Genomic DNA, 20,874 nt, shown 5'->3' on the forward strand with positions numbered 1-20,874 from the left:
TGTCCACACATCATTGATGCTTCCCCAATGACCATGTGGAAGGGAACTCTTGCATTACAGTGCAGCAGAAGCAGGACACACACACACACACACACACACACACACACACACAACACCACTGGAACATTTGTGGTCTGAAAAATTACAGGATTTCAGTGGGAAGCTGCTGCTGTCTTAGGGCTCTTGGGGCAGCGTTCCCTTAAATAATAATAATAAACGGCTCCGTTTTAAAATTCCTTTCAGTTGGTGGAATAAAAATATATTGTTACCATAGCGATCATCAGCCGTGTGGTGCTAATTACCACGAGACCGAGTGCGAGTTCTTTTTAATAGCAAGACCCTTAAAACGGCAACAGGTCTCACAACACAGCTCATACTAAATAGATTTGTGAGACTGCCATTTCTTAGTGCTTAACCTGCTTCGTGTGTTTGCCATCCAGGGCCAGCTCCCCCTTGAAGCAAAGTGAGGCAGCCTCCTTGGATGGCAGGATCCACAGGGGTAACAGATACTGTTATAGATCTGTATCCCCCCCTTTGTTCCTGATGTCCATCTTCACTTCCCCACTTTTTCTCTGGTGGGGAGCGGGGCACCATCTTATGGTTTGCTTCAGGTGCCAAAATGTCTTGGGCCAGCCCTGCTGCCAGCCCTGTGTCAGCTAGAACCATGAGCAAGACTCACGAGTGGACAGAGTGGGAGGGGCCATGTGGCAATAAGGTGGGGCAAAAATGCAAGGCTAGAGCCCCCTGTTTTGGACCCTCGCACAAGTTGCGGGTGAAAGGGGCTTGTTGGGTGGATCAAGTTGGCATTTTAAGTCAGGAGGCAATGAATGCATTCTAAAGATGGAGGTGGTGGAAATCTGGGTCATATCCTTTCACAATGCAGGTGAAGGAATCATGTTTTCGAATGCTATTCTACATGAAAAACCTGGCTGTGTCTAGCAGACTGTATCAGGTTGAAGAGGCCAGAGATCTGATTGAGCACCTTCTCCTAAGTGTAAACACGCACAGATGAACTGAGACAGGGAAGATGAGGCCCATCTTTGAGTGTCAGACTACCAGTCAAAGTAAAATTGAGCCTGTGTTAGGGGAAAGGATGGGCGTATCTGTCACCTCGCGAGTGAATTTGGTTTTTCTCAGTTTCCATTTTTCTAGTCTTAAGTTCAGCTCTCCACATTCCAATATGCATTTGCAATAAAACAAAAAACAAAAAAGTCCTCATAATAATTCACCAGCATTTTGGTGTGAATGTCTTTTAACATTTGTGCAAAGCAATCCCATCCTAACATGGTGTGTGTGCGTGTGTGTGTGTGCGCGCGCACGCACGCATTTGTTAATATATGCATTTTTAATGCTCGATTCATCCTAGCATACATGTTGTGCATCACTTGAATACAGGATTGCTTTGCAAAATTCAGAGAAGTGCAAATTTTGGACACCTGTGTTTCAGTTTGCTTATTGTCTTGGAAGATGCAAATTAGGAAGTTTCACCTTTAAATGCAAACTGGGTTGAATTTCTCCCCATCTTTAATTAGTATCTTAACTTAGTTCTCTTTCCTTTTTAAAAATCCACCCTCTTAATGCCATAGCAATCGTCCTCATGCTGATTAGTTGTTACAGCTGTCTGTGTGTGTGTGTGTGTGTGTGTGTGTGTGTGTGTGTGTGTGTGTGTGTTGGAAATCATTTTGATCTCACAAGGGTAATTAAACCTAAATCAACAAGGTTCAGCTTCATGTACCTTTTTTCATAGTCTTATCAGATATAATATTTCAGGGAAAAAGGAACTTTGGTGTAATGACTTGGTTTGTTCCTTAGATGGCACTGTACTCCGTGTATTTATTTCAATAGCAACCAAACTTTCTGCAACTATCATTTTTCTACTACTGTATTACATTAGGGACCTAAGTCTACCAAACCGGAAAACGTTACTTCCTTGAGTACAAACAAAGGAAGCAAAATTGGCCAAAGGGATAATCGAGGTCCAATTTGGAAGCATGTTGTGCCGGAAAAGAATATGTAGTGCAATCCCTGTTGGTTCAAATAGCTTATGTCCAGGTAAGTCTGTATAATACTGCACCCTAAGAAACCAAGTCCTTGCAAGGTTAGATGCAGTTTGGTGCCATTTATGGATCGATGGTCATGGATTTATACAGGTATGTATGCCATTTTAATGCAGCAGAAATCCATGGCCAAGGATGGATGCTGTCTGGGCAATCTAGGGCTGCGTATGTTGGAATCAGCATCTCATTTCTGGAGAATGGCTGTGGCTCCATGGTTAGAGCATCTGCTTTGCATGCAGAAGATCCCAGGTTCCATCCCTGGCATGTCCCACTAGGGTTGGGAAGGACCTCTGCTTAAATCTTCAGAGAGCCACAGCCAGTCAGTGGAGAGCAGACAATACTGAGCTCGATGGATTAGAGGCAGTTTCCTTTGCTCACTAAATGCAAAATCAGCTGTAGAAGGTCTAGCTAGGTAACTCTTTAAAAGAGAGAGAGAGAGAGAGGCCCAGCAGTATTTTAATTGAATTTCGATATTATCCAGCACAATGCAAAATAAAGAATGGTAAATATATGTGTTAAAAATGAAGAAACGAAGGATCGTGTCAACTTCCAGGGTGTCAAAATCACCCATTAACCCGTGATTTAAAGGGGGAAGTGAAAGAGCACAAGAGTCACAGTCAAGTGTATGTGATTGCCATGTATTTCAGTTAAACAGGCACAAGACGTAAGCTGCTTAACCAGCAAGTCACTTGTTCTTGGAATTTTGCAGCATGGATCTATTGAATCACCTCCTCCTCCTCCTCTTGCAATATCAAACATCAGCCAACAGTGCTCTCTTCATCATGTGAGATGAGAGCTTTGGTTATTCAGTTATGTGCAATGAGAGACTCACCAAAATACCGAAGGAAATATTATTTATTTTCATATACTGACCATAGGCCAGAAAATACCAAGGCAGTGTGTCATTAGAGCAGTGGTTCCACATTGGTGGTCCATGGACCCCAGAGTCTCCACGTAACCCACCCAGGGGGTCCATGGCCCCATTCACAGAACAAAAACTACCAGAGAGATATCAAAAGTAGGGGATCCATGGCTTGGCTATTGAAAGGCAGGGGATCTGCAGTACTTAACTAATTGGGAACCACTGCAGTAGACAATTGCATGTATTAAATGGATTCTATTGATTTCAGCATATTTATGGCAGCTTGCGATCTTTGTAATAATAATAATAATAATAATAATAATTAATGATTTTTTAAATTGATATCCCGCCCATCTGCCTGGATTTCCCCAGCTATTTTGGGCGGCTTACAACATATATAAAAACAAAACAAAACAAAGCATCCAACATTAAAAAAACAAAATATCATATACAAGGAATAAACAAATCAATAGAAAACAACAAGAACAACAACCAGTTTACAGTTATACCCAAATTAAAATAACCACCAGCTCCAACTAAACATTTAGCCAACACCAACCCAACATAAACAAAACAGAGGAACCAAAATTAGAACCATTTAAAACATTTTAATACATTTTAGCCACTTGCTGCAAACCAAGAGTTCTTCCAGCAATGTCCCAATGGCCTCCCAGGAGGCTCTTTTAGCTGTTCAGGGTCTGGGCCTCTCTCTCCTCCCAGGCCAGGTGGAAATGAGCCTTGCAGCAGATAGTGGTCTTCCTTGAACACACACACACACACACACACACACACACACACACACAATTTTTCTGTACTGATATGTGCATTTTATGGACTGCTGTGTGCCATCCTGGGAACTTTTGGGTTGAAGAATGGGATATAAATAAATAAGCATGCAATAGTCAAGCAGGGGCTCCACCCGAGCCAAAGGACACAGCCCTCAAAATAAGGGCTGCTTAGAAGCATCTGCTGTATGTGAAGCAGCACAGCGGCCGAGTGTTTTGAAACAAGAGACGTCTGTTGCTTTCTATGGATCACGGTTTAATCTGAATTAAGGGACGTATCGTGAACATAGCAGACACCTGGCAGCTTAGGCCGCCTTGACGCTGCAGCCGCTGGAAGAACCGGAATGAAACTGGATTCGTGAATATTGTGTCAGGTGGGGTTTGTCCCATTAAGAAGTGAAGCACGTCCCTTGCACCTCCGCCTTCCCCATTGATGCATCGGGTAGGATTCAAAGCTCCTCTCTTTGAGTGGCAGCACTTCCGTCCTGCTCTTCTCCTCTGTGTGATCTCAGGGTTGCCTGGGCAGAGCTGCTGCGCTGCCCTGATTTGCATTTGGGAGTGACTGAGTGATAGGAGTGCCACATCGCTCGCGGGCTAGTAACACGCTACGTTTTGTAGATGCCCGTAACCTTTCGGTGAACTCTAGCCCTGTGCAGCAGGTTGCAGAGGCCCTGCGCGGTCAGGTGACAAACAGAGCCATCTGCACCCCTATGCTGGTCATCTGGCCAGAGCGCTGACCTCTCTGAACATGATACAGTGAAATCTAAGTCTTGAAAGCAGCTGGGAGGCAAAAATCTGCTCCTCAATGTCAGTTTCACTCCCCAGTCATTTAATTGTCCAGTGCAGATGACAAAAGTAACCATTAGATTCAGGTCATGAACTATAAGCTTATTGTTAGCATGCAATCGTACACCCATCGTTTAGGAGGAAAAGCAGGAGAGTAGCTTTCCTTTCTCACTCACTTCGGGATCGGGCTGGCAGGGGCGAGTGGGGGCAGCTTTGAATATGCAGCATTAAAATCACAGCAGGCAAATAGAGAAAGGGCATCTTAGTATGTTCATTTCAGACCATGGACACTTTGGGAGTTCGGAAAGAGGGATGATCGGGGAACTTGTTCTTTGTGGCTACCGATATGAACAGACCTGACCTGAACCCCCTGGATTAATGTATGGATCTAATGCAATGATCTGTCGGATTTCCTACTTCTGCTAATTTTGTGATCGGATTGTGGGTAGCACGCGGTGTTTCAAATTGTGTATCTTGAGAGCGAAAATGTATAGAAGTCCATATTGTGTGGTGTGGCAAGCAAAAAATGAAAAGCTCAAAATATGTACTTAAGGGTGCATTTAAATAGGAACTTTGGTCAATCTTTTTTAAATGGCAGAATAAAAACACACATGAAAGTGACACGATCTAGAAATAGGTTGTTCACTCCCTATTTAGAACACTATCTTTTCAGGAAATGCTAAATTCATAATAAGTCCTGATGATAATTTCCTTGCTAAGGTTGTCACAGAAGCTCCTATCAAAGGTAACCCTATTAGTTTGTATCTGACTTAAGTTCTGCTCAGAGTGCTGTTGAAATTAATGGACTTAAATTAGTCAATGGATCTACTTAGAGTAAGCACAATATTGGACACAGCCCATGGACTATAAACAGCAGTGCTAAGCATTGGCTTTATTCTTACTCCTTGAAACCAATGGAACTTCAAAGCAGATGGCCAGAATCCAGGAGGGAATTAGGCATGTTTAAACTCATTGAAAAGAATAGCTTGAAGTGTTCTTAACTGTGAGCTGGATCGCAACCTTTAACTTTGGCTGGATTGAAGAGGAGGGCTGGCATGCTTCACTCTTGAAGAGAAACACCTTTCCCCCATCCCTCATTTTCCCAGCTGAAATCAACTTTTTAATGGCAAATTAATCTGATACATAAACCAGCCCTGAACTTTGACCTTCTTTGGCACTTGCAGTGGGTTAGCAGCTTTGTGCTATCACACGGCATCAGTCATCATCAGCGTAATACAATTACTTTACAGGCTGTAACTCCTTTCATCTGAGAGCCACAATAAGCTTCACAAACATTAATTAATTGACCACAGAGAACCATTGTGTGGTGGGAAAGGATCATTATAAAGATGGTCAGATATGGCATGGCCACATTACTCCGTCACTTGAAAAGCAGCCAAAAAGAAGAAGAAGAAATAAGGGAGGGGGGAGAGAAAAGGGAAAGAAAAGCAGGGTTAGCTCATTTACATATTTTATTTAAATGCATGCTAATTTAAAATTGCCATTCAGCTGACCTTGAGGTTCAGAATGGAGGGAGGGGAAACCATCCAGTTGAGATGAAAAGAAAACCACCCGTCACTTGCTCTGATTTAAAACCAGGCAGAATCTGGGCTTCTAATAGTCTAAAAAGCCTTTGGTGGTCCAAGTGTGGGACTTTGACTGGGGAAACTGGGGTTTCAATACATATCTGTGCTCCCAAGAAAACACTGGCCCAGTCACTGACTCAATTCAGATATCTCACTAAGCCATGGTTTACGCTAACCATGCCCTGGTTTGAGCTTCTTGACATATGGCGGGCATACCATGGTTTAGAGTAAAGAATGAGAAACTTGTGCCCCCCCCCCAACCAGGTTTTGTGAGACTTCAGCTCCCATCAGCCCAAGTCAACATGGTTTGATTGGGCCACATTGGCAGGAATGTACAGGAAGTTAACAGGCAGTTAAGCAGTGAGGTATCTTTACATCCCAAAGCTTCCACAAAAGGAATTATCCAGCCAGGGCCAGCTCTGCCATTAGGCAGAGTGAGGTGGCTGCCTCTGTCAACAAATGCTGAGGCCTGGGGAGAAGCAGGGAGTTAGCAGAGGGCAGAGATAGCCTGCTGTCATCAGGGGCTGTAGGACACTCTGCCCCACCTTTGGGGTTGAAGTAGGAGTCAGTTACCAGTCCAGTTGGCTTCTGTATATCGAATGAAGGGCACCGTCTTGATCTCAGGCAACAACATGTTTTGGTCTGACTCGGTACCCAGCACTCACACAGAGCTGGTTCCAGCATTCCCCTGCTGCTTTCTAAACTCTCGGAGGCAAGGTCAAGAATCCACTTTCCTTGTGGTCACAAATAATCAGCCACCTCCCCAGCTACCCCTGAACATCCTTCAAATATATCTAAGCTGATAGCATGTCACTATTCTTTGTACTGGCAGAAGTTGAATTCTGACATCCTGAAATGCTACAGTTGGATCCAGAGCTGTCCTTCCACAAACGAAAGGCTTCCTTTCATTTGTGGAAGGGGCTGTAATCCAGTGGATGAGAAGGAGGGAAGAGATGAGTTTTGCCAGTCCCCCCCTGCACCACCCCCCGGCCTCCCAACCAACTCTCAGACTGAGCATATTTTAAGAGGCACAGGTAATGGCAGGAGAATCAGCAGATATTGCCCCCCTTCTTTCTCAACCTTGGGTCTCCAGATGTTGCTGGACTACAACTCCCATCATCCCTGACCACTGGTCCTGTGAGCTGGGGATGATGGGAGTTGCGGTCCAGCAACATCTGGGGACCCAAGGTTGAGAAAGGCTGCTGTAGAGAGTGTCTCATGAATAGGGATGGATGAATATCTCAATTTTGGTTTCATTTTCCAAAATCTTAAATGTGATTCTTCACATTTCCACATCAGTTTGTGATTTTAAAAAAAGAAAAGTCCTCGTGGATTTCTCATCTGCACATTTTTTTTGTATGCAGTTTTCTTAATAAACACATTTTTGCAAATCAATTTCCCAATATAATGCATTTTCCAATGTTATTTTCACTACCATGCGCATTTATATGCACACTTTACACTAGCACATGTGTTTTTGTACACGTAACTTGGCTGGAGAACTGCATGGCAAATATTTGTAGAGGTGCCAGATTTTAAAGGGCAGCTGTGTTTTGGTTCACATTTTGTTTCAGAAAGAGCGTATTTGGTAGGTTCGCCTTTAAATGGAATCTGGATCATCCCCCCCCCCCGCCCCACACCTACTCATGACCAGAGTTTTACTAATGGGAACCCTGAATACAAGTCAGAATATTTTGGTCTCAAATCAGACTTGGGGGTGAGAGGGAATAGATTCTGAAAATATACGTATGTATTTCCAGGGCAATAGGTAGGAATCCTGTGACTGGGGAAATGCAGGAAGCCAGAGTGCAGTTAGCATCATGTGTCTTCTTCCTTATGCAGGAAAATTATACATTCAAAAAAATAAAGATGTACTCTTTGTTTATTGTGTGATGTTATTGCAGCAGAGTATATACCTTTGTAAAACAGAGACAATGCTTTGTTGAACCCATGTGTTAGCCCCGCCCCAGCTTTTATATGCAAATCACTTGACCCACCCATTTTTTTTTTTAAAGTTCCTGATATGTTGCAATGCACTTCTGGGAATCAGTAAATTCAGGAAGGATGTTCCATGGATGCGTTTTGCTGTTTGCTAACCATCCCTTTCCTCCTCCCTCCTAACAAAAGATGCCTTTAGGATTTTGTGGGGGAGGGGGGAAAGTTAATTAGCATTTCATACACTTGAGATGAACTTGCCAGGACACCTTCTTGCAATCTTATTCTCAGTGTCTCCATGCCTTTCATACATCTCTCATACATGACAAACAAACAAAAATTGCTAAATGCCTCCCAGATTTATTCTTTAAAAAAAAAAAATACAGACCATCCCACAAGCCCCTTTAGAGAACACCTCATTTAGCTGATTTCAAATGTATTCCCTTTCCTTTGTTTATTTTTTCTTTTTTTGGTGGAACATTTCGACAAGGAGTGAGCTAGAAAATTGGAGTTCTCTATAAGCTAGCTACATCTAATTATAAAAGATGAAGGCTTGTGATATTTGCATAATTGCTGACTCTGGTAGGGGTCGGTAACATATTTGCATTAGCTACTTATGCTTCACACTAACACTTTTAAGTGCCACTTATCAAAAATAAGTCCACCAAGTCAGAGGTGCCGAGGTGTCTAAATATTGTAACCTGCCACAAACAGACAGTGTCTTCTGCGTGCATCACGACGAGACAGAGAGGCTTTCAAAATATAGGCTCGGACGCAGCTTTTGCTAAATAGTTAGATGCAGAGGTGAAGGCAGGGAGGAGATTTAATAATAACTGTGATGAGTGTGGAAAAACCCTCCTGCGTGCTTTCTGAATGGATTTGCTTTCAGTGACAATATTATTTTGGTGTTGTGCATTTGTTCATAAGCGTTCGTTGTGAAACTCCCAAAAGTAACCTCTGTTTACTTCTGCATCTCTGTAATCTCTGGAACTCTTGTTTCTCACAACCATTGCAGGTAGTGAGGTGGGTTTCTTTAGCGTTCTACAGGTCAAAATAAGCTGGCCAGCTCATATTGAACGGTGAGAGCTGGGGCGTATGATAATGGCTTGAATTTTGGATGAGAAGAGAGGAAACGTGGGTGCAAATAGGGATGCTGGATAAATCCAATGCAAACGGGAGTGGAAATTGCTGGTGTCAGCTTGTTTGTCCCATGCCCAGAACAGAAATCAGTCCAGTGAATGCAATTGGTATTTGCCATTGCTGTTGCTGTTTGCTCTGGAAAGAATTTGTAACTGCTTATGTTTTCCTCCTCCTCATTTGCATTGCCTTTCTTTTGCATGGAAAGAAGAAGAACTGCAGCAGAATGGAAACAGGGCAGAGTAGGAAATGATGCCTTCTTACATTACTAGGCTTTTGGGTAAAGGTAAAGGGACCCCTGACCATTAGGTCCAGTCGTGTCTGACTCTGGGGTTGCGGTGCTCATCTCGCGTTACTGGCCGAGGGAGCCAGTGTACAGCTTCCGGGTCATGTGCCCAGCATGACAAAGCCGCTTCTGACGAACCAGAGCAGCACACTGAAATGCCGTTTTCCTTCCCGCTGGAGCAGTACCTATTTATCTACTTGCACTTTGACGTGCTTTTGAACTCCTAGGTGGGCAGGAGCTGGGACCGAGCAATGAGAGCTCACCCCGTCGTGGGGATTCGAACCGCCGACCTTCTGTTCAGCAAGCCCTAGGCTCTGTGGTTTAACTCACAGCGCCACCTGCATCCCAGGCTTTTTGGGTACCAAGGTACAATACAGCAATAAAAGAACATTCAAGCCATTAGCTCATACAACAAACAGAAAACTGTAGCTTTCTTGCCGACTGTGTTTTATTCTATAAGCTTGTGCACATCGTCATCATCATCAATTACTTCACCAACCTTCAAAGAAAATTCAGTTGAATTGACCTGGCAAGTGTCATTTGGAAAGAAATTTGAGAGAAGACACCACTCTGAAAAAGCCCTGTTCATCACGCCAACACACCTATTTTTGGATAGGCACTCTGAGCAGAGCTTCTACAACAGGCATAGGCAAACTCAGCCCTCCAGATGTTTTGGGACTACAACTCCCACCATCCCTAGCCAGCAGGACCAGTGGTCAGGGATGGTGGGAATTGTACTCTCAAAATATCTGGAGGGCCAAGTTTGCCTATGCCTGCTCTACAATGTCTATGATACACCTGGATAACTTATCAGAGGAGGCACTGCAGAGCTACCACTCCAGACTTTGTTACATTTTTATTTTATATTATTTCGTGTCTTTCTGGAGTATCCAGTCAAACTGGTTTTGCTGACTTTTGTAAATAGCGTAATACTTGGGGAAAGTCAAACTCTTAAGTCCCAGCAGATTTATCAGCATTGCCGTGTAATTGCCACAGGGAACTACTGGGCAGTGCCCATAATGAGAAACATCATATTGCAAATCACTTTGGGATCTTCATGGGAAGTGATTCCGAAGTGAAACTAAATTAGCAACAATACTAATAATCCAACATCCCTGAATCTGAAGTCAGTTCTGAACTGTTTAAAAAACAGCATACTCCAGAATATGCTTCCGTACCAGTCTAGTCAATTTCACCAATTGTAGTGGCCCAGAGGAAGGGTCTGCAGTTAGGAGAGGAGTGAACAGGCTTCACCTCCATCTGACTTTCTGCTCCTTTCCTGTTTTATCTGTATGCAGGCACAGCTTGTGTTACAGAAGAACTATGGAAGAAGTTTCTCCATTTGCTCCCCAAAAACGTCTGTGCACATGTTTGCATGGTCACCTCTTTGGGATGTTGGCAATGCTTTGATTGTATGCCACAATGCACTTGAAATCTTCTGTATTTAAAAGGAGAACATACGTACTAGATTCCAAATGGATGAGGCATTGGATTTCTGTTTCTTTATTGATTTGGTTCCTATCTCCCTCCTCCCACCCCTTGGTCAAAAACCAACACTAGAGCTTCGAGGAGCCTGAGCTTGCAAACATTTATCTCCCTTGCTATTGTGTATAGGCAATTTGATGGTCTGTGAACTCTGGATCAGACAAGTGACACCGTGGCTGATCCACTTTTAGCTTGCTCTGCTCGGCCACTCTTTCATTTGGAGTCTCTTTGTCTTCCCTGTCTCTCCAAAGGCTCATTAGACCTGAGCTCCCTTAGTCTTTTTGCTTTGGCTCCCTATTTCTCCATACTGGACTGTGCACATCACATTATTCCTCAGTACACACACACACACACACACACACACACACACACAATAGGCCTAAGCTCTGAGCCACTCTCCTCAACTTACTGTCAATGTCTGTATCTGTGTTTAAAACCCTTTATGAGAAGAAGAAGAAGAGTTTGGATTTGATATCCCGCTTTTCACTACCTGAAGGAGTCTCAAAGCGGCTAACATTCTCCTTTCCCTTCCTCCCCCACAACAAACACTCTGTGAGGTGAGTGGGGCTGAGAGACTTCAAAGAAGTGTGACTAGCCCAAGGTCACCCAGCAGCTGCATGTGGAGGAGTGGAGACACGAACCCGGTTCCCCAGATTACGAGTCTACCGCTCTTAACCACTACACCACACTGGCTCTCTGAGTACCAGTACTAGTCGTTGATGTAGTGCTGGTCAGTCAAAAAGTTCTGACTTTGCAAGTCCTAGTTTACTATTCTACAGAGTTCACCCAGTCTTTTTCTTTCTTTTTTTCTTTTTTGCCCCTTAATCGCTTCCTTCCTAGAGTCAGGATGACAAAAGTGAGCAGCCTAATGGAAAGATGAAAATGGGTCTAAAGGAATCTGCATAATGCAGGTGACAGGGCTGACCATCGCACAATTTGCCTATGGACATCACGCTACCAGACACATATGGCAACATTAAACAGCATGTCACCATGTGCATGTATACAAAATGCTGTTGCCCTGCACAACTGCACAGCAGCCCCCCCATGGAGTTTGCACTGGAATTAAAAGTAAGATAGCCTTTTCAGTCTTTGCTCAGCCAAAACATATATAGGCTACAGGGTGTTTAAAAAATAGAATATTTTAAAATGCAAACTATTAAATTTAAACTAGATTTGTTTTTCTCTTTAAAAAAACAGTTAAAATATGCCTTTTATAAAGAAGGCGTCTGAATTTAAAACATTTATAGACCACATGTACAAAATTGAATCCGTAGCATGCCAAGCAAACACATTGGTTTGAAAATCTTGATTATCAACATAAAGGAAAGAATGGAGTGACTGGAGGAGGGGTGGAAACCATCTGGGTTTGGAGGTCAGGCTTCTAAATGTGAAACAACAGGCCATATATTATTGTGGCAAATTATGAATATTTATGCCTGTCAGCCCAAGAGTGAAGACATCTGGGGCACCAGTCAGCTAAGCATTTTTCATATTAACATAACAGGGAGAGAGTTAGGTTCCTGCTTAACTTTTCCATAGGAAGCAGTGGGACTTTAATGTGCTAAATTTTGGGGTAGATTGTGGCCTTGATTTCAATCTTGTGGAGGAACTCTCATCTTCTTAAAACCATTGGACCCCATTTCTGAAATGTGCTGTGCCCTTAAGCTTCCGTCAGGCTTCCATGCACATATCCCAGCTGGAGCAGGGCCTCCTGCTTCTCCAGTCACTTAACCCAGTGTTTTTCAACCACTGTTCCGCGGCACACTAGTGTGCCATGAGATGTTGCCTGGTGTGCCGTGGGAAAAATTGAAAAATTACTTTATATATAGTCAATATAGGCACAGAGTTAATTTTTTTTAACATTTTCTAATGGTGGTGTGCCTCGTGATTTTTTTCATGAAACAAGTGTGCCTTTGCCCAAAAAAGGTTGAAAAACACTGACTTAACCTGCACACACTCATAGAAAATGGCTAAAATCTCACCAATCTCACCAATCAGTTGTTTAGGTGGGGTGGCAAGGGTGCCTTCATCCAACCCAGGAGTGGGGGGGGGGGTCCAAATGTTGCTGAACGACAGCTCTGAGCATTGACCACGTTGCCTCCAGTTTTCAAAGGAGTCCAGCAGTCCAGCAGACGTTAGTCTTACAAAAGGCATTTTTCCTCCTAGCCTTTTAAGGAGAAGGTAAGCAAAAATCAAACCCATTAAACTCCCATGTCCCTAAACATAGAATGTGCAGTGCAAAAGGCTTATCAGCTACTTGATCAAAGATTTTGGATTATGCTCCTAGGTAACAGAAAGGCTCCATTTAGTTGCAAACCAACATGTTGCAACAGTTACAGTAACTAGTTAGAGTGTTTATTTTTTCAAAAGCAAATGCAATTCAAAAATATTTAATTTTTTGGGGGGGTTGCTGTTTTATGATGGATAGTGCATGATTTTTTTATTAATTGACTTGTTGTTGTTTTTTAATGGTGTGGGTGTGATTCAGCGTAGCACAAGTGTGCATTCACTAGAGAAACCACCCTTCTCCATCCTTTCCTTGCTGCTCCCTATACATCATCAAAATCTGCTCCAGAGGTTTGGGAAACTCCCCCCCCCCATAACAGGTTTAATTGGGGGGGGCATACGGGCTGGAGGATGTAGGAGAGAAACTGGAAGCCATGTTGCTCTAGCGCAGTTCCTTTTGTGCAAGTGGGAGGACTTAATTAGATCTCACCTTTTATATATGACTGTAAGCTGCTTTGAGTGGCAGGAAAACAGTGTGCAAATGCAGTAACAATTAACAGTAGGGATAATGCCTTCTGCTCCCCCTCACAAACCTTTATTTTCAGTTCCTTGCAGTTTCCATGGAAGCAAGGGTGTCAACTTGAATAAAATATTGTGGGAGCCCAGGTAAGGCCCCCCCTGCCCCGCATAATCGATCACATGATGCAGTGCACACACACCATTTGAATGGGAATGCCCAGCAACTTTGTGGGGGGGGGCAAAGCCCCCACGCCCTCTAGGGGTTGGCTCCTATGCATGGAAGGAAGTGTAGATGCAGGCAGGAGGGGAAGTGACATTCCTTTAGCATTGCCTTTCCAAAGTTCATTATACTGTATCCAATAGATGCATATGTGTTACTTCACCTCAAGCTTGGTGGCTGGATTTGCAACCACTTAGGTTCAATTTACTTTTTAAAATAATTCCTATCACACACTGCCCATTCACCCAGTGTGCCTTTATATGTGCTTGGGCAGGGATATCAAGCATGGTGCTCTCCACTTGCTGTTGGACTACAGCTCCCAACTAGTGCCGAAGCGGATGGGAATTGTAGTTTGACCGCACCTGGAAAGCAACATGTTGCCTGTCCCTGGTATATGGATATATGCAAAATGTTCCATTAATACAGGATTGGGGCCTTTTTTGAGAAGTATATGTGTCTGCATGGTCTGTTGACATGTAAAATGGTGACAAATGAGGTTGACTAATTAACAGACCCCCACAAATGCCAGAGAACATTTGTTATTTTGCAGTTTGGTCTCCAAGTATGATCCATGTGCAATATTAGTTGGTGCACTATGTTGGCTTGATATGCATGCAAGCATTTATTGTTAACAAATAAGTAGAAATGTCATTTTGTTATATAAATACATACACACACCTTCAGATGACTGTAACTGTAGAAATTAGTTTACTATTTTAGCAGTCAGACTCAGACATAGACAACAGCAGAGCTCTCCACATTACAGGTTTGTTGGTTTTATTTCAAAACTAGAGAAGATGGAATTCAGTATCGACACAAGATGGCACCAGGGGACAAAACTCTCCAAAATAACAGGCAGTGAATGAAACCATAGTGATCTTTTTTTTTTTTTACCTTACAGTAAGTGTAGGTGGTTCTTAAACAAAGCATCACTTTGCATGACTACACATACTTTGAAGTTCGTTTAAGAGCGTCGCTATTTCTAATGTTCTGCCATACCATCATGGCTGTATGCCAGAAACAAAACTGTCCAGTGGGAGACTGCACACAGCTGCTACATAACCTATTGCTAAAAGGGAAAAGGGGGGAGGGAGCCCATTTTCATTGTATTCTTAGCTGGATCTTCAAATTCTTCAGTGTCAGCGCAGTAAATTCTTAAGTCAGTATTGTTGCCAGCAGCTGTTGTGACAGAACTGGACAGTTTGTGGACCTTGAGGTATCAAATTTAAGCAGTATCTTGTGCAACGCCAAAATCCACCCCCCACTCCTCTCTTGCTCCATTCGGAATTATGGTTGGGGCATCCCTGCAGCACCCCCAAGGCTCCGCACCCAGGGCGACCAAACCGCCATGCTCCCCTAAATCCGCCTCTGCACTGGATCCATTTATCTCTCAATTTAGGGACCAGAAATAGTGCTATTTGTCCAGACCAACCAAGAGATTGTAAGCCACTAAGTCAGATAAGTCTGGATCATGCCATCACTGACTGTAGAATGGGCACTCCTCACCCACCAGAATCCCAGGCTAGTCAGAATAATCAAGACAGGATTCATTCTTGGGCAGGCAAATAAAGAACACAAGGGGGAGACTATTAAAATGTGGTTTGGGAAGATTTTGCCCTCCCTCACCAGGGACAATATATCACACCCATCAAAATCCAGAGATCAGATTCATTCTGATGATTTTCTAGTGAATTAAGGTAACGAGGCTGGGCCTGCACAGCAATTCCTGTTAGTGCAATGGGATTTTCTCCCTTCTGCTCTCCCCATACCCCTCACGCCCTCCCCAAATATACTGCAGAAGGCCAGGAGAATCCCTAGAACAGCATGCAGCCTGGGGGGTGGGGTGGATGATAAGCACACCAGGAAAGCAGAAATAATTGTGCTGGCAGAATGATCACTTTAGTGCTACTTTGAATGCAACAGAAACTGTATACAGTATGTGCACAAAAGCTTAACTAATGGGTTGTACTCTCACTACGCTATCCATCTTCTTCTTATTCCTTACCTTTCCTTTCACGTATTCATTAACTTTTAAAATGTAATATTCTGCCTTGTTTGAAATGTGTATGAATGGAAAGGTGTTTTCAGTTTTACAACCTGGGTTGGTATCAGAAGGGAGAAGGGTAGAAGCAAGTGAACCATTGGCGAGGAAGCACACATGCCATCAGCTCCCCACAGAAATCGGGTTCTCCTCAGGGAGAGCATGTGTTGTGGTGGGGGCTGTCAAGCCACCTCCCTTGCAGCTGGGCAGGAGAGTTGGCTGGCCACAGCTTTGATAGGACCATGGGGTGTTGCTGGGGAGAGTTATATGTTGCCATTTGTGATGGACAGCCCAGCGTCCTTTATATTGTCCTGCACGCAGGGTGATCCTTCTCTTGGCTGCGTGATTCGGATCACCCACCCTCCCTCCCTCTTTCTTAGGCCTCTGTATTGACCTTGCAACTGCCTGTCATGGGGTCAATGGTCATAATTGGAAATTTGCTTGTGCAGTCCACTAGATCTCCAAGGCAGATCTTAAGTCATGGGCAGGGTCATGTGGGGAGTGGTCCTTGAGGCACCCAAAGCCATTTGGGTCAGTAGCTGGTACTTTGTGTCTGAAAATAGATTGTGAGGCAGCCCAATATGTTTCTTCTAAACTGGAACAATATGTTCAGTTCACACAATTCCAGTTAATAGCCTAGTCATTATGTTTTGGACTAACTGCAGTTTCTGAATACTTTTCAAAGGCAAATGCACATAAACAACACCTTGCAATGCTTCATCTGACGTTTTACCAAAGTGTGAATGACTGTGCTACCTTTGCTCAAAAGGGTCCATAGCTGATTAGATGTGCTCTGTGGCATGAGCCTCCTTGGGTTTTCAGTGACAAAATTGTATCCAGGAGCACCATGAGATTGCAAACCTTTGTGCAATCCCATACATTGAGCAACACCTCCCAGGCAAAAACAAAAACACAAAAACACACCTCCCGGTGACATCGCTGCTGCTTACTGGGATGGTATGTGGGTAGAGCAGCAGTAAGGTACACAAGCAAAGTCAATCCAATGCAGTTGTGCAGTGCAAATCTCACTGCCACTCTGCCCTGCCCTGGTAAACAGCAGTGACCCCAACTTTGGGGGGTGGCAGTATAAAAGCTGTTGCTGTATTAACCCCCTTACTACTTGCAGGCACCAGTTCAACAGCCCCAATCATAGAATCATAGGCCCTGGAAGAGACAGGATGTGCACTGCTATCTGCAAATGCAATATAATGATGTCAATGGATTGTTGTGAGTTGACCTGCAGTCGGATGACAAAATGCATATTCCGATTTGGTTGAAGTATTCCAAGGACGAGTCTTTTTACATGCAATTTCACTTTGCTGTCTTCTGTTGTGACTCAGTCACATAATGCAAATGACTTTCTTTTTAGCATTAAAAACAAACAAACAAACAAAGCCTTTTGTCTGGCCATTGCTGAGCAGAGCAGTGCAGGTTATCCTGAGCAAAGCACCTACCGGAAAATTGAATAACCAGAAGTATAAATATGGCAATGCACTTTCCATTCTGTGACTGTTTCAGAAAAGAATTCTAATCTCTTACAGGGTCTTGATGAACAATTGATGCAGTGGCACTGTCAAAAATGGTCTGCTCATCCTAACAAAAAGGCAAGCAGATACCATCTTACAGTTCAGTTTCTTGGATTTCCAAAAGGATATCGCTTGTATACAAGAGGACTGGAGAAGGGCTAACAAATTGATTTGGGATTAGAGGGCTCTGTGCGTCTCTGTCTTCTGTCCCCTTGAATTTCAACTGTGAAAAAGAAAAAGGGAAGAAAAAGAATTTCAGATGCACAGAATAGCAGCTTTCTTTGGTCTCCTGTTCACTGTACATACTTGGCATCTATCAATGTGTACGCAAAAGTCATTCTCGCCAAGCACATCTGTTTATGGCCTGAGAACAATTATGCCAACATGTTCTCGTTATGAAATCAGTAAGACTGTAAACTGACAAAATGCAATCACCAGTTTTGAAACCTAACCATGCTGTGTAAGCAAAACACTTTTTTTGGGCGCAGCAAGCTGCCTTATATGAAATTAGACCATTGGTTCTTCCATCTCAGTGTTAGCTAGAGTGGCAGGCATGAGGTGGGAGCATGCTCAAAATGTAACTTAGGAAGAATGTGCAAATGGTTCAACCCATTTGCTATGATGAAACTTGGCCGTCCAGTCTGGCCCTCAGAACTCTTCCCAGGCCCTACTGCTCAATGGCCCTACTTCCAGGGGTGAATTTAGGGTTGTGCAAGCACTGGGCACTGAGCTGAGGGTGGTAAAAGAAGTATTGTCCTTTGGGAAGGTGTGAGGCTTTGCCAGAGTCTTCCTGCCTCCTTCCCAAACCCTAGTCAGCGCTTTCCCAGCTTTGGGAAGGAGATGGGAGGGCTCTAGGACCCTGCCAGTGCCCTCACACATCCTTTCCCAGATTCGCAGTGATTCCTTCCCAATGCTGGCCACCTCCTTACACCCCCCCCCCCGGAAGGCAACACGATGGTTGGGTGAGGCGCCAAAATTTGGCCTTGCGCATGGCCTCATGGTACTCAAGTCTGCCAGAGCTACTTCCCCCACCTCTAGTATTTTTGGTCTGGCTGTTTTGTAGACTGGGGGTGCTCTGGAGCCCTCTAATTCTCAAAAGCAATTCACAGTCCCTAGAGATTTTGGGGGGAAATGAGAACTAGCTAGTAAACCTGTGATTCACCAATATATTGGCAAGGTATGGGGTAGAAGGATATGATATTGCATGTAGGTGGATTCTCATCCCTTTTCATGCTCTCATTTGATGCTTTTAAATACATATCCTTGTCTTTCTTCATCTCTCTAGTTTAGACATAATATGTCAAAGATTCCCTTACACTCTGACATTGCATTTAGGAGTGCTGATTGATTCATTCCCTTGCTTCATCACTTAAGCGAACCATTAGGACCATTTTATTGTACTAGAAGTGAACCAATAATAAAAAATAAAAATAAAAAAACAAATTTGCTATTATTATTATTTAAAAAAAAACATATTCAGTGAATATTTTCCAGCTATTTTTCTAGCTCTTTAAACATTCTCTAAATATTTGGAGTGTATTTGGTACTGTGTGTCTTCATTTACCTTCTGACTTTGCAATGTTTGAAAGTGTTTGATAGCTGATAAGCAATAGCCGTCAAAATTCAACACCATTGGATAGATGACTCGCCATGTAGCAAATGCTATGTTATCTTCACTCACTAACCAATCAAAATATTAGCCCAAATATTAAGCAATCAAAACAGGCGAACATTTGATTCCTGATGCCAACATTTGAATTTTGCAGAAATTCCTTTTGGCTCTGCGCCAAACTATTTCCCAAAGCGCCTCTGCTACAATTGGGTTTGATACCTTTGACCCCAGCAGAGCTCCGGCATCTTTTAACAGCTACATCACCTGCAGGAATTCCACAGGTGAACCTTTCCATCCTGTGATTGTAAAAAAAAAAAGCTTCTCCTACTGAACTTCCCATCCCATTATTATTATTGTTGTTATTTTCCTGCTGGCACCACTCAAGAAGGAAGATCGGAGCCAAAGCAAGGAAGCGAAGCTTAAAAACGTACATCGGATGGAATCCACATCTCAGCTTAAGACCGCAAGCTACTTTTGTGGATAAGCACTGCATTACTGGGAGAAGCAGCAGTACACCCACTCCTGATATCTTGAATGTTCCCTCCTCAACCTTCCCTTGTTTTGCATGATCTATGCTCGACGTTTCAGCAGGACGGGCCTGAAATCAGCATGTATGTATGTATGGGGAAAAGGAGACTAGCAGAGCAGAGCCATACAAACTAGGGAGCCAATTTAAACCTCCTCTCATTTAAATTGCATATAAAGTGGGCTCGCATGCTAACAGAATAAGGCCCGCAGTGCCTCATTTAGCCTTTATTTTTCTGCCTATAACACAATATATATGTTACTCATCCTGGCCTTAAGCCTCCTTTAAAAACAATACAAGGATTATACAACATTCATATTCCGGACTCTGGCAAACAAACGTCTCGAGGCGAACGGCATCTCAAGTTTTGTGCGCTAATGATCATCCGCCTCTTTAGGCTTGATATTCTTTACCAGGCTGAACTCGCCCTGTGGGCAGGTGCTGAAAAACGACATGGAGCTTCAGACTAAGAAATAAAACAATCCCATCTTTCTCTTCAAAAACTGAGGTGTATGCACCTGAGGTACTAAAAGGGGTTAGAGAATGCAGGAAAAGAACCTTTTAAAAAATAATAATAGTAGCATGAGCCCAAGGAGGGGCTGGAGGAGGAGTCAATTTGAACTCCTGAGTGTCACCTACGTCCTGGTTGACAACAATTCAGGTTGCAGCCTGACACTTTCTTAGTGCCCTTAGCAAGGTGAAGGTGTCTGTCAAATGACCAAGGGCCAATTCCATGTTGCATTCCCCACCCCAACCCCCACTTTACAAGAAAGCAGCATTTTAGGCAGGGATGGTTCAAGAGACCTGATACAAGGAACAAAATGGCTTATCTTTTTGCCCCCTCCCCCCAAAAAAGAATCCATGCAGAAGGTAGTGATGGAACAGAGTTCTCTACCACATCTAAGGACAGTAATTTAGCTTAGGCTGAGCTGAGTGGCCACATAGCACTCCCAGCTCTGTCCTCCAACCAGTGGATGAGGCCAGTCCATTCAGGTAAATGGGGAACTGTGCCACCAACCTTCAATCTGCCCCCAGCCAGCCCCCCAGCCCCCCTTGCCTGCCTTCTTGCTTACATCCAGTCCAGAGAGTGGCTCTGCCTATCAGCTCCCTCCTCCTTAGGAGGCCTACCCCATCATCCTGCTCTCATAGGGGTCAACTCGATTCCTACGTGAAGCTCACAAACAAGAGAAGTTCTTCTCTTTATACTCTAAAAAAAGTATTGTCACACTAATTTCATTTAAAGTAAAAAAAGATATATTTTTAAAAAAACAAACAAACAAAC

Source organism: Lacerta agilis, chromosome 1 (genome assembly GCF_009819535.1).
Source record: "Lacerta agilis isolate rLacAgi1 chromosome 1, rLacAgi1.pri, whole genome shotgun sequence".
In the NCBI taxonomy this organism is placed as follows: Eukaryota; Metazoa; Chordata; class Lepidosauria; order Squamata; family Lacertidae; genus Lacerta; species Lacerta agilis.